The sequence below is a fragment of the Canis lupus genome, chromosome 28 (genome assembly GCF_048164855.1).
Source record: "Canis lupus baileyi chromosome 28, mCanLup2.hap1, whole genome shotgun sequence".
NCBI lineage: Eukaryota > Metazoa > Chordata > Mammalia > Carnivora > Canidae > Canis > Canis lupus.
The window spans coordinates 2,174,719-2,193,508 of NC_132865.1; the positions used below are offsets into that span (position 1 = coordinate 2,174,719).

Here is an 18,790-nt window from a genome sequence, read left to right on the forward strand (position 1 = left end):
GCGCCGGCCGGCGCGGGCGGGGGTCGCTGCGCTCCAGTGCGTCTGCGCGGCCGCCGCGGCTCCGGGCTGCTAAACTCCAGGAATGCGCTCCAGTGCGTCTGCGCGGCCGCCGCGGCTCCGGGTTGCTAGGCTCCAGGCCTGCGCTCCAGTGCGTCTGCGCGGCCGCCGCGGCTCCGGGTTGCTAGGCTCCAGGCCTGCGCTCCAGTGCGTCTGCGCGGCCGCCGCGGCTCTGGGCTACTGAGCTCCAGGGCTGCGCTCCAGTGCGTCTGCGCGGCCGCCGCGGCTCCGGGCTGCAGAGCTGCAGGGCTGCAGGGCTGCAGGGCTCCGGGGCTGCGCTCCAGTGCGGCTCCGGGCTGCATGGCTCCAGGGAGACCCCGCCCGCCCGCCCGCGCTCTCCGCCTTCCTCCAGGGCCTTCTGAAACTGTATCCATCAAGGTAGGAGGAGAGACAGTGTTTCCCCGCCGGCTTACTACCTTACCTTACAGCTTTCAGGTATGGGCCGCATGGGGGGAGCCTCCTTTGCCCTCCGAGCCGCCGCCCTTGGAGTATTGAGGCGGGTCTGGTCGCCAAGAGCTGCCCTGGCCCCGCCGTCCCTGCCCGCGTCTGCATCCCGGGGACACCTGCCCGCACGTTTGGACGAGCACGCGGCCGCCCGACGGGTGCTTGCTGGAGGGCGCACCTGGTCGTGACCTTGCTTGCCTGACAGTCTGCGCTGCGCATTGCATCGGCCCCTCCCTCCGCCATGCGGCCTCCCTTTGCTTCTCAGCCCCCAGCTCCCTAAGCCCGAAGGACTGGACCCCGTTACCTGGACCTACCGGCTGGATAGTCCGGTCACCTGCTTGAGACTGGCCCCGAGACTGCCTCTCTGCAGCCTGTGCAGGGCCTCAGTTCCTCCCGCATCAAACTCTTTTCTCTCTGAGCTTCTGTCCTTCCGCCCTGATGGACACACACCAGTGTTTTCAATACCACAATTTAAACCTGATCCATAAGAGGAAAAAAAAAATCACTCCTGTGCATCTCCAATTCTGATCTCCTGCCCAGCTGGACTTTTCCATCTGGACATCTTCCCATTACTTCAAAGTCAACCTGTCTGCAAACCAAGTCAAACTAATTCCCCTTGTTGGTCTCTTTATTTACATGGACACTATTCCTCCTCTCACAACCAGAGGGAACACTTGGCAGTCATCCTTCCCTTTGCCCTCTTCCTAATGTAATAAAATTGGTCAGATCCATTCTTTTTTTTTTTTTTTTTTTTTTACCTTCACAGGCTCACATCTGTGGCTTCACAGCTGATGGGAAACCTGGATTCAGTCCCTGGCTCCACCTCCCACTATCTCTCCTATTATCTCTGACCTTCGGTGACCGATTTACCTTTTCTTGAGCCTCAGATTCCTCCTCTACGAAATGGAAATAATAATAAATCCTACCCCCTAAAGTTCTTAGGAGAATTAAATAAGCTAATATATTTAAGGCACCTCCTCATGTGTCTGCCCATAAATAGCATTTAACAGAAGTCATTTAACAGCTATGTAGGGAAAACATTAAGAAAGACTATTTAGGGCAGCCCAGGTGGCTCAGCAGTTTAACGCAGCCTTCAGCCCAGGCTGTGATCCCGGAGTCCCAGGTCAGGCTCCCTGCATGGGGCCTGCTTCTCCCTCTGCCTGTGTCTCTGCCTCTCTCTCTCTCTCTCTCTCTCTGTGTCTCTCATGAATAAATAAATAAAATCTTTAAAAAAAAGAAGAAAATATTTAAAAGGAACAAAAATGGCATGCCTTAGTGACTCAGTCCATTAGGTATTTAACTCCTGATTTCAGCTCAGGTCCTGATCTCAGGGTTGTGAGATTGAGCCCCACATTGGCCTCCATTCTAAGCATAGAGCCTGCTTCAGATTCTCTCCCTCTCCCTCTGCCCCCTTGCCCCTAGGCCACCCTTGTCCTCCCATGCACTCTCTCTCCTCTCAAAAAAAATAAAAGGATTGCTGGGTGTCCCAGTGGGGAGCTAGACATTATTCAGGTTATCTGATTCTGTGGGGTCTTACTGCCTTTCATCATCTTTGAGCTATTTTACAATTCCGTAAGTTACTGGATATTGACAATAATGCAAATAATTCTTGTCCATAAATATGCAAATTATGTTTGTAGGGATTCTGTTGATTTTTGTTCTGTGGATATTGGCCGGTTTCACCAGTTTTGCATCTGTTAAAGCAGATTTACTTAAGCATTCCTAACTGCCTATGTAGTCTGGTCCTTTGATTACCTCTTTGAATTGGTGGCAACATCTTACTGGTTCTCACATTGATTAATGAGTTAAATGAAAAAACAATTTTAAGATTTTATTTTTGGAGTGCTTGGTGTGCCACAGTTAAGCATCTGACCTTTTTTTTTTTTTTCTGAATAGGCAATGGGGTTTTCTTTTTTCTTAAACTTTTATTTATTTATGATAGGCACACAGTGAGAGAGAGAGAGAGGCAGAGACACAGGCAGAGGGAGAAGCAGGCTGCATGCACCGGGAACCTGACGTGGGATTCGATCCTGGGTCTCCAGGATCGCGCCCTGGGCCAAAGGCAGGCGCCAAACCGCTGCGCCACCCAGGGATTCCAGCACCTGACTTTTGATTTCAGCTCATGTGACCTCAGGGATCAAGCCCTGGATTAGCTCCACTGAGCATGGTGTCTGCTTGAGATTCTCTTTCCCTCTCCCTCTGCCCCTCCTGCTCGTGTTCTCTCTCTCCCCCTCCCTCTTTCTCTCTCCCCCCCCCCAATAAATAAATAAATGTTTAAGAAAAAAGATTTTATTTTTAACTAATCTCTACACCCAACATGGGGCTCATACAACCCCAAGTCTCACGCTCTACTGACTGCCAGCTAGGTGCCCTTTAAATGAATTTTTTGACATGTGTTCATTTTATATCTGAGAGTCATGATTATACAATTTTGTTAAAAATTTAACAACTACCATTAGGTGTTATTAACTTCTCTTCCATTTTGTTTCCAGTACCTAGTTTCACATCTTTCTGATGGACCTACCTCATTTGTTTCCTTATTTCCAGGTCAGTCAGTCTGTATTGAAAACTACCATGCCTAGTAATCACAAATTAATGCAAATCAAAGTAATGTGTGCTAAAGGTGTTATGAGCCTGTAGATTTATAAACTTTACGGCAGAAGTCCAATTAATGGCAATAGAGGAAAAATTAAGGACTTTTTAAAATTATGCTATGGATGATACACTTCCACCAACTAACATAGATAAGAACATCTATTATTTGCTAATCTTGAAATTAATTTTTTTTAGAATTGTGAGCACATGAAATAGTTCCTTAGTCTAATTACTTGGTATCAAAACCAATGTATTTGAAATATATAAATACTTTTATTCAGTCAAGGTTACAATCAAGGCAAAAGCTCAGTGCTTAACCCCAAAATTAACACTTACAAATAAATGACCACAGAGCACAATTTGTTAACTTGGCCTTAGCTATTGTATTAGTTGTTGTATTTCATCTATAATTACACAGATGGAGAGTATGTGCTCCCTGGCGATTATAACTGTCCCATCTGTGAAATTATAGATGAAATACAATAACATTTCTTTCCAAGCCCAAAAAGACTGTCCTATGGTTGACTGCTAAATTTTAAAGAGTTATGTCTTACTGTTCCAGATTATTACTCCTCCTCTTATTTTTTCCATGCCCTTTGTCAAAAAGTGAGTTTCACTCCTTATGTTACGAGTCAGGCTGGCTTTTTGGCATTTACACGACACCTTGAGCACATAAAGGGCCTGAGACGGTCTACACCAGATCATAGCTGGTTAAACCTCCCAGGATAAGAATACTCCACACCCTTTCTCCTCCTTCTCCAAGGCCCTCAGGGATCAACTGACGTCTTAGTCCATTTTGTCTTCTTACATGTTTTTCATTTTATTTTTGTCTTTGAGATTTTATTTATTCATGAGAGACACAGAAAGAGAGGCAGAGATGCAGGCAGAGGAGAAGCAGGCTCCATGCAGGGAGCCCGACGTGGGACTAGATCCCGGGTCTCCAGGATCAGGCCCTGGGCTGAAGGCGGCGCTAAACCGCTGTGCCACTGGGGCTGCCTATTTTTCATTTTATACATATGTACATACACACACACACACACACACACACATATATACACACATTTGCCTATGTTTTCCAGATTTCCTTTAATGATATATATAATTAAAGAATACATATATATATAAAATATATAATTAAAGGATAAAAAGTATACATATATATGTAGGAAACATGATAAAACGAGTAATTCAAACAGTTACTGTTTACATTTTGGTATTAGATCTAACCTTTTTTTCTATGCATAGGCTTTTTTGCTTATAAATATTGCATGTATAGTATTACTTGAATAGCCAAACATGGTTATAAACATTGTGCTATTATTTCATTCATTTTAAAACATTTATTGGGGGCAGCCCCGGTGGCACAGCGGTTTAACACCGCCTTCAGCCCAGGGCCTGATCCTGGAGACCCAGGATCTAGTCCCACGTCAGGCTCCCTGCATGCAGCCTGCTTCTTGCTCTGCCTGTGTCTCTGCCTCTCTCTCTCTCTCTCTCTTTCTCTCTCTCTCTCTCTCTGTGTCTTTCATGAATAAATAAAATCTTTTAAAAAATAAAATAAAAATAAAACATTTATTGAAAGTCCACTCTGTTCCTACAACGTACCAGTTTACCAGGATTCCAGAGTGAGCCAACAGACATGCTCCGTGTCCTCAAAGAGCGTATTCTTTAGTAGTAGATAAAGACATTTACCCAAAAAATCACTTCAAATAAATATATAATTATAAAATGTGATAACTGCTATTGTGTTAACAAGGATATAAATTCAGCTGCTCAAATAAAGACACAAAATAGCAGTGATGTAAACAAGATAAACATTCATTCCTCTGTCAAGTAGCAGTTTGGGTGTAAGCAGTCTCAGGCTGCATGGAGATGGGGGAGACCTAGGCCCTTTCAGTCTGGTCATCCCGCCACGTGAGGAGTGTAGCCCTCGCCTGTGTTTCCGAGACGTCCCTCTAGTAGTTCCACATGGCACCAATCCCAAGAGTGAAAGGATAAGGAGCAAGACGCCCTTCTCTTTAAAAGAGAAGTCATTTTTGTGCCATGGCATTTAGCAAAGTGTGTGCTTCTTTAAGCATTAACTAATGAGACTTTCAGTCAGTCTGATACCAAATTTCATCGTGGCACTGAACATAAACAATGTATTAGATATATGCAAAGTGGTTAGGTGGTAAGGAAACGTCTGTGATTTCATTCGGTGACAGGATCACAGTCCCTGCTAATATTTCTGTGCCTTGTTGCCTTTATGCATAAATAAAACAAATGCTAAACTTCAGTTAGCAGTTCATGAAACTACAGATGTGATTTTTTTTTTCCCATTCTGATTCACAGGCTCCGGGAATTCTATCGACAGCTTCTCTAGGTTGAGAACCTCCTACCTGGGGTGCCTAGGTGGTGCAGTTGGTTGATCCTCTGAGTCTTGGTCTTGGCTCAGGTCATGATTTTAGGATCATGAGATGAAGCCCCACGTCAGGCTCCACACTGAGCTCAGAGTCTGCTTGGAGTTTCTCTCTCCTTCTCCCTCTGTGCCCCTCCCCGCTGCGCATGCACTCGCTTTCTCTTGCATGCTCTCTCTTATATATATAAATAAGTTTTTTAAAAAACTTTAAATATATAATTATATTATATATAAATATATATATAAATAAATCTTTTTAAAGAAAGAAGTTTCTGCTTTAAGGGAACACCCCAAAATTTGCACATATCACATCTGCCCATACCCCATTGGTCAGAATTTGGTTTTCTACAAGGGAAACTGGGAAGTAGGTTTTATTCCAGTCAGCCCTGTGCCCAGTTAGAAATCAAGAGTACCTATGGTTATTGAAAATTAGAATGGATATTCTCATTCTGGGTTCAGTGAGGTACCCCTAACAAAGAAAGAACCTTACACTATGAAAGAGTTTAACAGGGAGTCCTAATCCAGATTATGGAGTCAGGAAACTATCTCAGAGAAAGTGATAGTGAAGCTGAGATCTGAAAATGTAATTAATAATCATAGTGATGACATTTGCTACTTAGTGCTTACCAAGCAGCGGGCGTTCTTCTAGGGTGATACTTGCTTTAGGGTGACTGTTGAGGTTTTAGAACTGCAAGTCCAGCATCCTGGGAAACCCCTCCGTCTGGGGCAAACTGGAGGGTTGGCACTGTGCTGGTGCCGTTGTTACCATCCACACTTTACAGAAAAGGAAACCAAGGCATGAAAAGGGTAAGTTGCCCCGAATTACTCAGCTAGTGACTGGCAGAGGCAAGATTTCCATGTAGGAAGGCTGCTCCAGAATCAACCTGCTTAACCACTGGTTTGGTTTGCATGGGCAGCCATAATAAAGAGCCACAGACTGGGTGGCTTAAACTACAGACTTGTATTTCCTTACGCTTGTAGAGCCTAGATGTCCAAGATCAAATTGTCAGCAGGGTTGATTTCTTCGGAGCTTCTCTCCCTGACTTGTAAATAGCCCCCTTCTCCCTGTGACTTTATGTGCTCTTTCCTCTGCGTCTATGTCCTAATATTATCTTTTATAAGGACACCAGTCTTTGGATGAGGACACATCCTAGTGACCTCATTTTTCCTTAATTACATCTTTGCACACCCTGACTCTAAATAACAGTCCCCTTTTGAGGAGCTGGAGGTAGGACTTCATATGCATTTAGGGGGAATGCAATCCAAGCCCATAACGACTCTGTCTTCTGCTACCAGGCAAAGGGAATGGTGTTCCACAAGACAGAACTGCGTGTGCACGAACCCTGAATCAGCAAAAGGTCCGGTACATTCAAAGAGTGAATGCCTGTGTCGCTGGCATTTACTGAATGTGCAGGAGGTTGGGCCAAGTGAAGGTGGAGAGGTAGGCAGGAGCCAAGTGATGTGATGTGTTGTAGGCCAGGTCGAGATGTGAGGATTTTGTCTTAAGTGCACAAGGAAGCCCTCAAAGGGATTAAAGCAGGGGTTTGGCAGACTTTGAAATCCAACTTAGATTTTAAAAGACAGCTCTGGTGTCTCTGGACGTGGGGAGACTGGCTGGGAGCTAATGGCAGGAGCCTGGGCCAGCACCGTTGGAGACTGGGAGCAGTGCAGTGGTGGAGGGAGGTGGAGAAAAGTGGGTGGGTATCCACGGTGAAGGGTCCCGCCAGTGGAACTTGCTGGTGCATGGAAGGGGTCAGGGAAAGGGAGCCTCCTGCTTCATCCACCTGCAGAACCCTTTTCATACCTGTATCCACCTTCCTGCCTTCGAGGAGCCAGGCACCACTCCGCCCACAGAGGTACATCTTCTGAGTGCCCGAGCATGGTGTTTGCACTTCCCTTGGCAGTGATTGGTCCAGGGCAGTGCATGTGTCCCTGCTCTGGCCAACGGCACTTAGGAAAAAGTCTCCCATGGGGCTTCTGAGAAATTCGCCTCGCTAATAAAGGTACAATAAGCCACTTACGAAATATTCTTGCCAGAAGTTTAACATAAATCTAAGTAAGCGTCTAAATCTAATTTTGAAGTTCACGAGAAATGCAAAGACCAGAGGAACAAAATGAATGGCATCATAAGGAAATACACCAGAATAATTCAAAAGAAAAACACAATGCCATGAGAAGCAAGTTGAGGGCATGCTCTAAATTAAAAGGGACCAGAGAAACCTAAAACCAAACACAGTGTATAAACTTGATTGGATTCTGGTTGTAAAAAGATAAGTAATAAAATACATTTTAGGGGCTACTGAGGAAATTCTAACCTGGACTGAATATTAGGTGATACTAGGGAATCACCGTTAATTTTTCTTAAGTGAGCTGTTATTGTGGATCTGTAGGAGACATTCTTAGTCAACATAGGCTGATGGGGCACGTGGATGGCTCAGTCGGTTAAGCATCTGACTGGCTCAGTTGTGATCCCGGGGTCCTAGGATCCAGCCTGACGTCAGTGTCGAGCTTCACGCCCAGCAGAGAGTCTGCTTGGCCTTCTCCCTATGCCCCTCCTCCCCCCAGCATACCCCCACTCAGCCTTGCTGTCTCTCTTAAAAAAATAAATAAAATCTTTTTTTTTAAAAAAAAAAAAAAGGAAATATAGGCTGAATCCTATAGGGGTACAGTGTCATGATGTCTGCAACTTAATTTCAAATGCTGTAGGAAAAAGAGTGAAGGAGAGAGATTGAGCAATCGTGGCCTGTGGCAAAAGGTTGTCAATTGTTGAATCTAGGTAGCGGGGATATGGTTCATCATTGTACTGCTCTCAGCTTTTCTGTGTGTCTAAAATTCCTCCACATGAAGAGATGAGGGGGCAGAGACACAAAGAAGATGCATACCTCTTCTTCCTCTAGATGTTGGCAGTTTTGAATGTGCCACTTCCAGCTGGAGCAGCCATGGTGGGGCCATGAGGGAGACTAGCATCTGGCTAGTGAGCATCTGGCTGAAATGCTGACCTGGCTTTGGGGACCTGCTGACATTAGCAAGTCAGTGCGTTTTCGGCCGTTGGAGCTGCCTTCCTCTCTGTTATGTGAAATAATCTATTTTCCTTACTATTTAAGCATTTTGAGTTGAGCCATTATCTCTAGTGGAAATAGGAAAAAACCTGAAAATAGAGTCATGGGGGGAGGGCTGCTGGGAAGCCAGGAGACAATGGTGGTAAAGATATAAATCATGATTCGTATACGGTGCTGCTCTCTGCTTACTAAAATATGAGTTTTCCCATATCGTTAAGATTTACTTATAGACATTTTTAATATTTTGGAATAAGTAATATGTTCTATGGTAGATTAAATAAGGCCACAGATTTTTTTTTTTAAGATTTTATTTATTTTTTAGCGAGAGAAAGCATAATGCAGGAAGGGCTGGGCAGGGAGAGAGAAAGAGAATCTCAAGCAGACTCCACACTGAGCACAGAACCCAACTTGGGGCTTGATCCCAGGACCCTAAGATCCTGACCAGAGTTGAACACTTAACCGACTGAGCCACCCATGTCCCCCTGAATATGGCCACAGGTTTCTTACAGCTATTCTCATCAAGAGGTGGAGTCTGTTCCCCACCCCCTGAAGCTGAGCTGGGGTTTTGGGGGGTTTTTTTGAAGCACAGTTAACATTCAGTGTTGCATTAGTTTCAGTTGTACAACAACATAATTCAACGATTCTTTCTTTTTTTTTAATTCAACGATTCTATACATTAATCAGTTCCTCCACAGTAAAGGTAGCCACCATCTGTCACCAAACAACATTATTACAATATTATCGGTTTTATTTCCTATGCCATCCTTTCCATCTCTGTGATTCATTTGTTTTATGCCTGGAAGTTTGCACCTCTTAGTCCCCTTTATCTGTTTCACCCATTCCCCCCCATCGACCTCTCCTCTGGCAACCACCAGTTTGTTCTCTGTGTTTGAGTCTGTTTGGGTTTTTTTTTTTGCTGTTGTTTGCTTGGGGGTTTTTTTGTTTTGTTTTTTTAGATTCTACATAGAAGTGAAATCATGTGGTGTTTGTCTTTCTCTATCTGAAATCTGAGCTGTCTTTGACATTTGCTTTGACCAATAGAAGATAACAGAAATTACATTATGCAATTCCAGAGTGTAAGCCTCAGAAACCTTGCAGCTTCCACTTTCCCTGTCTCGAACACGTCTCCGAGTCTTCTATGTGAGGAAGTTGGTCTAACCTACTAGAGGGTAAGAGGTCACAGGGAGGAAAACGAGAGCCAAGACCAACTGACAGCCGTGTGAATGAGGCCAGCTTGGACCTCTGGGCCCATCATATCAGCAGAACGCTACCATGTGACCGAGGCCAGGTAAACAAGCAGAAGAACAACCCAGCCAACCCATAGAACCAGGAGAAATAAGAAGTCATTGTTGTTATAAGTCATCAAGTTTTAGGGTTGTTTGATATGTAACAACTGATTATGAATGCAATTTCCATGGTCTAAAAAAATTTATTTTTTTTTAATTTTTTTTGTTTTTATTTATTTATGATAGTCACAGAGAGAGAGAGAGGCAGAGACAGAGGCAGAGGGAGAAGCAGGCTCCATGCACTGGGAGCCTGACGTGGGATTCGATCCCGGGCCCCGGGCCAAAGGCAGGCGCCAAACCGCTGCGCCACCCAGGGATCCCTAAAAAAATTTAAATATAAAAATACCTAAGTGAGGACTCAAAGAGATTTAAAAAAATTTAATATAAAAATACACAAGTGAGGACTCAAAGAGCTATTTACACAGATGTTCATAGCATCATTCATGATAGCCAAAGGGTAGAAGCAAACCACATGTTCACTGATTAATGACTGGATAAAAAATATGGTATATACCTACAATGGAATACTATTCGGCCTTAAAAAGGAAGGAAATTCTGACACATGCTATAATATGGACGTTAGGTTAAGTGAAATAAGTCAGTCACAAAAGGACACGAACTGTATGATTCCTCTTACATAAAGTACCTGGGAGAAGTCAAATCCACAGAGATAGAAAGAATGGTGGTTTCCAGGGCTGTAGGGAAGGAGGGGGCAGTTATCCTCCGATGGGTACAGGGTTCGAGTTTGCAAAATGACAAGACTTCTGGAGGTGGTTGGTGGTGATGGCTGCACAACAACGTGAATAGACTTGATGCAGAGCTGTATGCGGTTAAGATGATAAATTTTGTTATGTATATTTTACCACGATTAAAGATAGCGGTGAAATTCTCCAACCCATTCCGTATCTGCCCCTCTCCTCACTCTCCCATGACCCTTCATTAACCATGCTCCATGGCAGTTTAAAAACTATGTCCACCAATTCTGGAATACTCCTTTCTTCAAGAGACTAGGCTTCGATTTCTCTCCCCATGAGCATGAGCTGGATTTGCTTCTAACGAGAATGATGTTCCACCTCTGAGTTTAGGTGCTACAAGGTCTGCACTCACCATCTTGGGATCCCCACCCACACCTCACCCGTCACCTGCAGCTGGGTGTGTGAGCAGCCCCAGGGAGAGGCCCGTGCGGCAAAGAACCCAAGCCTCCTGCCTGCCTGCCAGCAGTCACGGGTGAGCTTGGAAGTGGATGTGCAGCCCCTGCCGACGGCCGCGCCCCAGCTGACAACTTCCCTGTGGCTGCAGGAGAGACACTGTGCCAGAGCCACCCAGAGCCACCCAGCAAAGCCACTTCCTGACCCCTGGCCCTCAAAAACCATATGAGGTATTAAATATCAGTTGTCTTAATCCATTAAGGTTTCAGGTAATTTGTTATAGGGACATAAATAACTAATACAGCATCCTTTCCTTTATTCATGCAGATAATAATGCAAATAGGAATATAGATTTCATTCTCTCCCTGCAACTTCTTACATAAAAGATAGTATGTTTTGTTCACATGATCATAATTTCCCTTAGATATTTCCATAGAAGTTCATAGTGAGTTTCATCCTTTTTTTATTAGCACATACTGGTTAATTTAACCAGTCTTCTAGTGGTAGACACTTGTTTTTCTCTATTCATTGCCTGTGACACCAGTGCTTAAATTATTAGCTTTGTGCACTATTTTTGCATGCAAAGGCCTAAATAAATTCCCAGAAGTAGAATTTCTGGGTCAAAATTATGTTTTTGATAGACGCTGCTCAATTCTCCTCATAAGATTTACGGCATTTTGCACTACTACTAGCAGTGGGAGAACCCAGTTCTCTGCAGCAGCCTTGCCAAAAGTTTGGGCATTTTTACCAATTGAATAAGTAAAAAAAAGTAGTATTTCAGTTTAGTTTTAATTTGCATTTCTCTTATTAAGAGTAAAGATGAGGGGCACCTAGGTGGCTCAGTCAGTTAAGCATCCAACTCTTGATTTCGGCTCAGACATGACCTCAGGGTTTCCTGCTTGAGGATTCTCTCTCTTTCCCTCTCCCTCCGCCCCTCCCCTTCCTTGCCTGTTCTCCCTGTCTCCAATAAATAAATCTTTTGTAATATGGATTCTCTATCTCCCTCTGACCCTCTCCTCCCCCCCTAAAAAAAACAAGTGAAGATGAGCATCTTTTCATAGTTTTAGAATTACTCTTAATATCCTTTCCTATAAACTTTTTTACTTTAAACATTTTAACTTAAAACACACGTCATTTATTTGTCAGTTTTTAAATATTGACAATATTTTCAATATTTACATATATATGTAAACCCTGTGCCCAACGTGGGGCTTGAACTCAACCCTAGGATCAAGAGTCCCACACTCTACCAACTGAGCCAGCCAGGCACCCCTACTAACCAATATTTTGACATAAGGCCAAAGCCTTTTCTTCGGTCCTGGTGCCCTCACTGGGGATCTTTGCTGTCTCTTTTTTGCATACATCACACCTATAATGCGTTACCCACAGTTTCAAAGTTTCAAATTTCAACTTCTTTAAAGGGGCATGAAATCTTAAAGAGTCTTGAACATCCGGTACAGCATTCTTTCGTATTCTTTTTTTTTTTTTTTAATAGTTACGGGGTAGAATTTAGTAATTCATCAGCTGCATATAATGCCAGTGCTCATTACATCAAGTGCCTTCCTTCATGCCCATCACCCAGGTACCCCATCTCCCTACCTACCTCCCCTCCAACAACCTCAGTTTGTTTCCTAGAGTTAAGAGTCTCTTATGGTTTGCCTCCCTCTCTATTTTCTTCTTATTTTATTTTTCCTTCCCTTCCCCTATGTTCATCTGTTTTGTTTCTGACTGACTTATTTCACTTAGCGTAATACCCTCCAGTTCCATCCACGTAGTTGGAAATGACAAGATTTTGTTCTTTCTGGTGGCTGAGGAGTATTCCAGTATGTGTGTGTATGTGTGTGTGTGTACATATATACATATGTATATATTTGCCGCATCTTTATCTATTCATCTGTCGATGGACCTCTGGGCTCCTTCCATAGTTTGGCTTCTGTGGACACTGCTGCTGTAAACATTGGGGTGCAGGTGCCCCTTGGGATCACTATGTTTTGTATCCTTTGGGTAAATACCTACTAGTACAATTGCTAGATCCTACGGAAGTTCTATTTTTAACCTTTTTTGGACCTCCATACTGTTTTCCAGAGTGGCTGCACCAGTCCACATTCCCACCAACAGTGCAAGAGGGTTTCCCTTTCTCCACATCCTCGCCAACATCTGTTGTTTCCCAAGTTGTTAAATTTAGCCATTCTGACTGGTGTAAGGTGGTATCTCATTGTGGTTTTGATTTCTATTTCCAATGCTGAGTGATGTCGAGCGTTTTTTCATGTGTCCATTGGCCATTTGTATGTTTTCTTTGGATAAATGTCTGTTCATGTCTTCTGCTCATTTCTTGAATGGATTTTTTTTGTTTTTTTGGGTGTTGAGTTTGCTAAGTTCTTTATAGATTTTGGATACTAGCCCTTTATCTGATAAGTCATTTGCACATACCTTCTCCCATTCTGTAGGTTGTCTTTTGGTTTTTGTTGACTGTTTCCTTTGCTGTGCAGAAGCTTTTTATCTTGATGAAGTCTCAACAGTTCATTTTTGCTTTTGTTTTCCTTGCCTCCAGAAATGTGTCTTGCAAGAAATTGCTGTGGCTGAGGTCAAAGAGGTTGCTGCCTGTCTTCTCCAGGATTTTGATGGATTCCTGTCTCACATTTAGATCTTTCATCCATTTTGAATTTATTTTTGTGTGTAGTATAAGAAAGTGGTCCAGTTTCATTCTTCTGCATGTCACTGTCCAGTTGCTCCAACACCATGTACTGAAGAGACTATCTTTTTTTTTTTCCATTGGATATTGTTTCCTGCTTTGTCAAAGATTAGTTGACTGTTGAGTAAAGGGCCCATTTCTGGGTTCTCTGTTCTGTTCTCTTGATCTATGTGTCTGTTTCTGTGCCAGTACCATACTGTTTTGAAGATCACAACTTTGTAATACAGCTTGAAACCCAGCTTGAATTGTGATGCCCCCGCCATTGGTTTTCTTTTTCAACAGTACTTTGGCTATTAAGATACCGAGGAATAAACCTAACGAAAGAGGTAAAGGATCTGTACTCTGAAACTATAGAACACTTATGAAAGAAATGGAGGAAGACACAAAGAAATGGAAAAACATTCCATGCTCATGGATTGGAAGAACAAATAGTAATAAATGTCTGTGCTACCCAAAGCAATCTACACATTCAGTGCAATCCCCATTGAAATACCATCAGCATTCTTCACAGAGCTGGAACACACACTCCTAAAATGTGTATGGAACGAACCTCTCTTTTCATAAGCTTTGCCCACTTTTCTATAGGTTACAGGCCTCCCATACTGATTTATAGTAGCTCTGTGTACATGAAAGAGATTAGCCCTATGTCTGGGACATAGATCACTTTTTTCCCAGTTTGTTTTGGCTTTGTCTTTTCTTGTAGAATCTTCCCATGTTCAAATTTTATAATATATTTTTATATAGCCAGGCTTCATCAATATTTACTTTTATGGCTTCTAGATTTTGAATCATCATTATAAAGACCTTCCCATTAAAAAATGTTTTTAATCTTTGTTTTCTTCTAGTACTTCTATAGTTTTAGTTTTTATATTTCTTTGTCTTTCTTGAGTTTTTTTGGAGGAGACAAATGTTGCAAAGACATAGATCCAGGGATCCCTGGGTGGCGCAGTGGTTTGGCGCCTGCCTTTGGCCCAGGGCGCGATCCTGGAGACCCGGGATTGAATCCCATATCAGGCTCCTGGTGCATGGAGCCTGCTTCTTCCTCTGCCTGTGTCTCTGCCTCTCTCTCTCTCTCTCTGTGACTATCATAAATAAATAAATTAAAAAAAAAAGACATAGATCCAACTGTTTGTATCTTTCTACTTGTCTTGACATCATTTATTCATGGGTCTACCTTTTCCTCTTTGACTTGAGATGCTTCTCTTTCCATGGAATGAACTAACATATGTATTTGGTGTCTATACTGTTCCATTTGTCTATTAATATTCTAGTACTCTCTTAACTATTGCATAAAATACGTTTTCATATATATCTGCTAATACTGGTGCTTTCTCATTGCTCTTTTCCCTTGCCAGTGTTTTCCTGGCCATTGTTGTTAATTTTTTCTATTCGACCTTTAGGATCAGTTTTTCTATTGAAAAAAAAAAAAAAACTGAAAGTATTTTTATTGGAATTATGTTAAATTTATATTTAACTTATGGAAAATAGGTATTTTTATTATACTGAGCCTTCATAAATATTTTTGTTGACACTATTATAACTTATCTTACTGATAGATGTAACACTATTGATTTAACTGTGCTCTTGTTATTTGATCCTTCCCCAATTTTTGATTTTATATATAATTCTTAGATGAAACACTGTAGTTTAATCTTTGTCCATATCTGTGATATTATTACCTTGTGATAAAGTCCTAGAAATAAAATCACTAGTCAAAGGCTGTGGACTTTTGGGGGTCCTGGGTGGCTCAGTCAGTTAAGCATCTTTCTTTGGCTCAGGTCATGATCTCAGGGTCCTGGAATCTAGCTCTGTGGAGGGCTCCCTGCTCAGTGGGGAGTCTTCTCTCCTAAAACCCACCCCTCCTCACCCCTTGTTCTCTCTCTCTCACTCTCTCTCTCAAATAAATAAATAAAATCTTAAAAAAAAAAGTCTGTGAAGTTTTAAGATATCTGACATTGCCAAAATTATTACCAAAGAAATTATATACTCCCACAAAGAAATTATGATGAAAGTGATTGATTTATTAAAATTTTTTAAAGTCATGGTAATATGTAAAAAGTGATATCTCACTTTTAATTTTCATTTATGTGACTGTTAGTGAGATAGGACATTTTTTCTTTACTACATATTTATATTTGATTTTCAGTGATTTAGTGTCAATATTCTTACTCATTTTTTGTTAAAAAACTAGTAGTTAAAAAAAACCTAGTTTATTTCAAAGTATAATTTTTTTCTTACCCATTTTTTAAAAGTGTATTTGTTCATTTGAGAGTGAGAGCACGTGCATGGACACACACATACACCAGTGGGGAGAGGGGCAGAGGAAGAGAATCTTCAAGCAGACTCTGCTGGATGCATAGCCCAACTAGGGGCTCAATGCCCAATTGACCCCACGACCCATGAGCTCATGACTTGACCAGAAACCAAATGTTGGTTGCTTAACCTACTGAGCCCCCGAGGCGCCCTTTTCCTTACCCATTTTAAATGCTGATGGTCTTAATGTTTTTCTCTTTGATTTGGATGAGCTTTTATATATTAAGACTGTCAAATCTATTAAGTTTTACCATATTTGTGTCAAATATTTTTCCAGTTTGTTGCTTATTTTCAGTTATTTATAACATGTTTTGTTGTGTTAATTTAAATGAAATCATACAGAAACATGTATAGTAGAAAGTGAAATTTCTCTCTGCCCCAACCCTCTCACTTCTGCTAAGAGATAGGTATGGTGATGTTTTTTGGACATTCAAATTTTTAGGCCTTCTTTGTTGTCAAATATATATATAACTCTTCCTTTGTTCATTTCTTCTATCAGTTTATGCTTAGAAAGACCTTCCCATACTGCAATCTGAGACGGAGGGGAGCCAAAGTGAATATAGAGAAGCCAGTGAGTGGGATTTTGAGGTTGTCTGGGCAAGAGGTTATTGTGGCTTGGACTGGGATGGTGGTCATGAACATAAAAAGATATGGACAAATCAATATATAATTTGAAGATCAGCTTGCTGACAGACTGATGGGGGAAAGTAATGGAGAAAAGAGAGAAATAAATGATGGTTCCTGGATTTTTGGCATATGTATCTGGTGGAATGACGTATCTTTTTCATTCCTGAGCTGAAGAATGTGAAGTCTTTTAGGGGGATTGAGGACATTTTGGTGCATGATACTTTCCCAAAGATATTCATAGACATGTGATCCCATTTTGTGGGGTCCTTAAATACAGGTTAGCATATCCTTCAACTCTCTGTGGCTAAACTTGGTCTTTTAAAAAAAAATTTTTCTTTTTTTTTTTTTTACCTGCCATGTTTTAATGGGCCTGCCTACTTTGTAGGAATGTTCTTTTGTGTTTACAAAGTGTTCTTGAGTTTGTCTCATGTTCTCATTGATGACTCCTACCTGAATACTAATATGGGCCAAGGTTCTCCATTCCCTGGTCAGTGGGAGCCTCAGAAGGAGGGTGTTGGGCACTGGAGGATCACAAACATGGGTGGGGAGATACTCCTCAGTGCTTTCTGCTGTTATCAGATTGTTGCAATGAGGGCCCTCAGGCAGTTCCCGAGGGCTGCTGCTGCATAACTCACCACCTCCTTTTATTTCAACATAGAGGTCATCAAAGGAGAACCTAGTTTAAGAGTGTGTGGCCCGGAATAGCTAGTTTGGAACTAATCAGTAAAAACACAGTCAGCAGGTTTGTTTTTGTTGTCCTTGTTGTGGTGCACAGTGCCCAGTGAAGCTTCTAGTCCTCCTTGAACTCCACAAACAAGATTCAGAGGCCACCGCCCTTTCAGAACCTCACAGCAACACCAGAGTCCCTACCATGGGGGGAGAAGTAAAGGTTGTTGCCTCTGATCCCCCACCCTCTACAATCAGTCCGCTGCAGGCATTGGACCACTCTCCCTGAATGACCTGGAGAAGCCCTCTAACTCCCTGCGGAAGGGACATGCACCTAGTTGTTTTTCTGAGAGTGACAGTGGCTTCTGTGGAGCTGTGCTATGCGCATGCTTCCTCCCTATTCTTCCAGCAACCAGTAGAACGTGCCAAGAGAGGGAAAGGTTCATTAGAGTTAGAAATGTAGTCTGTGGTCTTCGAAAAGCTTTTCTGGGCAAAACTAACTAATCCTTCTAGGGAAATAAGCAGCCTAGGTCGTTCGGAAATTACATTCTAGCTGCTGCACAATTCTATTGCATAATCAAAGGTCACACCTGCAGCCAAATTAAATATGTTTGTCACTAAGGATATTTCCATCTGGCAAACAAAATACTGTGGTATTATACTGCTCCCTCTTCCTGGAATGTCCTTGTGTGCTGTATCTTCAAGGAGGCCATTTGGCAATGTTCCCAAATCCCTGGCCTTTGACCAGCCACCTCCTGCCTCTCCAGACTCCCAAGAGAGCTATGTGGGGGGACATTGCTGGCAAGTGAACACTGTTTTTTCTTTTTACACTGTTTATACGAGCCCCACTGCTGAGCTTGTCTGGATCACTTCAAAGACAAAAAGAGACATAGACAAACCCAACCAAAATGGTGGGACCCAAAACCTAGATCAAAGTGATGAAGCTGCAGCCCTAGGCTTTCCTGAGGCTACGGCTGCAGGAAGAGACTCCCAAGCTTCTCCTTGTTATCAAAAGCCCTGTTGCCCTTCACCCACCTCATGAACCTCTACTCATCCTATGAACCCCAATTCCAAAGCCTCGTGCTTTCTGAATTTGCCTTGACCCCAGCCCCATCCAAGAAAAATGAGCAGTTCCTTCATTTGTGATCCTGTCTGCATTTCTCTTTGATCACTTTACTAGCTCTTATTATGGTATCTGTTTATATGGCCCACTTCCCAGACACCAAAGGTAGACTCTGTCTTATTCCTCTTTTTATTTCCAGCACCTGGCCAAGTGCCCGGCGTTGGGAGGTGTTCGGTGTAGTATGCTGAGAGCCATGTTTTCTGGCACTGGAAACAAGACACCTGGTTGTGCAGTGTGTGCAGTGCACAAACACGCTGGGCCAAGGGGGTGAGTGGGGCTGGTGTGGACTGGTTTGGGGCTGTCTCTGAGGAAAGAGAACCTGTTTTTTCCCACAGAGGCACAAGTTGGCAGGGCTGTTATGAGCCCAGAGGGGATACCTCCTAAT

General features: G+C 42.7%; 1 long non-coding RNA gene across 4 annotated transcripts in view; it reads left to right on the top strand.

Annotated features, from left to right (window-relative positions):
* Positions 1 to 213: 213 nt before the first annotated feature.
* The window catches only part of LOC140620085 (uncharacterized), a 30,296-nt gene continuing 11,719 nt past the window's right edge, over positions 214 to 18,790 (top strand). The window contains exons 1-6 of one of the 4 annotated variants that reach the window (XR_012019824.1): positions 214 to 1,210; positions 2,994 to 3,048; positions 9,624 to 9,838; positions 10,922 to 11,214; positions 16,489 to 16,560; positions 18,545 to 18,672. This is a non-coding gene — a long non-coding RNA (uncharacterized lncRNA). The remainder of the gene's footprint in view (positions 1,211 to 2,993; positions 3,049 to 9,623; positions 9,839 to 10,921; positions 11,215 to 16,488; positions 16,561 to 18,544; positions 18,673 to 18,790) is intronic. The other 3 variants (XR_012019823.1, XR_012019826.1, XR_012019825.1) reach the window with 3 other exon arrangements.